Raw genomic sequence first — 1,721 nt, 5'->3', positions numbered from 1 at the left:
TCCTTCCTTTAGTTTATTTTCTTTATAAAATGTTCCCTCTCTCCCCCTCTTTCTATCTTTTTTTTTCTTTTTCTATCTCTAGTTTGGTTTTTCTGGTAAAGTTTATGCTACAGAGCCAACCAAACAATTGGGAAGGTACTAGTAACACTTACATGTATATGCTTGTTAAAGTTGCTCTAAAGGCCCTTGTATTATTATGGGCTATATAATAGTCCATGCTTTTTCAAAATTTACTTGTTAAAATGGCCATAACTTCAAAAATTCAATTCGGAATCAACTCAAACTTTCTACATAGCATAAGGACATCAATATGTATCAGAAAATGTAATAAAAATTGGGGGTGATTTTGGAGCCATTTTTTGGAAAAAAGCATGGGCTATAGTACAGGGTGCTTTTAAGAATTTTGGCATTTTCTTAAAACAGCTGTAACTTCAAAAATTGAAGTCAGAATCAGCTCAAACTTTCTACACAGCATAAGGACGTCATTATGCATCAGAAAATGTAATAAAAATTTGGCATGATTTTGGAGCCATTTTTTGAAAAAACCATGGGCTATATAGTACAGGGAATTTTTCTGAAATTTAAAGTTTTTAAAAAATGGTTATAACTTGAAAAATTGAAGTCGGAATCAGCTCAAACTTTCTACACAGCATAAGGACATCATTATGCATCAGAAAATGTAATAAAAATTTGGTGTGATTTCGGATCCATTTTTTTGAAAAAACCATGGGCTATAGTACAGCGAATTTTTCTGAAATTTAAAGTTTTTAAAAAAATTGGTTATAACTTGAAAAATTGAAGTCGGAATCAGCTCAAACTTCTACACAGCATAAGGACATCAATATGTATCAAAAAATGTAATAAAAATGGGGGGGGGTGATTTCAGAGCCATTTTTCCGAAGAAACCATGGGCTATAGTATAGGGTATTTTTCAGAATTTTGGCATTTTCTTAAAATGGCCGTAACTTCAAAAATTTAAATCCAAATTAGCTCAAACTTTCTACACAGCATAAGGACATCAATATGTATCAAAAAATGTAATAAAAATTTGGCGTGATTTCGGAGCCATTTTTTGGAAAAAAGCATGGGCTATAGTACAGGGTACTTTTAAGAATTTTGGCATTTTGTTAAAATGGCTGTAGCTTGAAAAATTGAAGTTGGAATCAGCTCAAATTTTCTACACAGCATAAGAACATCAATATGTATCAAAAAATGTAATAAAAATTGGGGGTGATTTTGGAGCCATTTTTTGAAAAAAACCATGGGCTATAGTACAGAGTGCTTTTAAGAATTTTGGCATTTTTTTAAAAACAGCTGTAACTTGAAAAATTGAAGTCAGAATCAGCTCAAACTTTCTACACAGCATAAGGACATCAATATGTATCAGAAAGTACATTAAAAATTTGGGGTGATTTCGGAGCCATTTTTTGAAAAAAACCATGGGTTATAGTACAGGGATTTTTCCAGAATTTTGGCATTTTTTAAAAACAGCTGTATGCTACACTGTAGGCAGTTAATGGAGGAATTATGTGCATTTCTGTATCGCTCACCCACACCATCAAAAAATTGGAGAGATGAATCAATACTACAGTGAGCTCTCAATCAACATGTGATATAATCATGTGACGTTGTTTTTAGATCGTTGCCCGAGTGTGCCGTTAAAAGCCTAACTGATGTTAATTCTTGGAAATCTTTTTATAAGCAAGTTATATTATTTTGCA

At 32.1% G+C, this 1,721-nt stretch overlaps 1 long non-coding RNA gene across 1 annotated transcript; it reads left to right on the top strand.

The window, feature by feature from the left end:
* Positions 1-58: 58 nt before the first annotated feature.
* LOC109592302 (uncharacterized) lies at positions 59-1,703 on the top strand. The gene is made up of 3 exons (XR_002190279.1): positions 59-135; positions 1,510-1,590; positions 1,639-1,703. It is a non-coding gene; the product is annotated as an uncharacterized LOC109592302 (long non-coding RNA).
* The last annotated feature ends 18 nt before the right edge of the window (positions 1,704-1,721 follow it).

Source organism: Amphimedon queenslandica, unplaced genomic scaffold, assembly GCF_000090795.2.
Source record: "Amphimedon queenslandica unplaced genomic scaffold, v1.1 AMPQUscaffold_5668_Cont22365, whole genome shotgun sequence".
Classification (NCBI taxonomy): Eukaryota; Metazoa; Porifera; class Demospongiae; order Haplosclerida; family Niphatidae; genus Amphimedon; species Amphimedon queenslandica.
The sequence above is the reverse complement of the archived record's forward strand: the minus strand, read 5'-3'. Positions and strand labels throughout refer to the sequence as shown.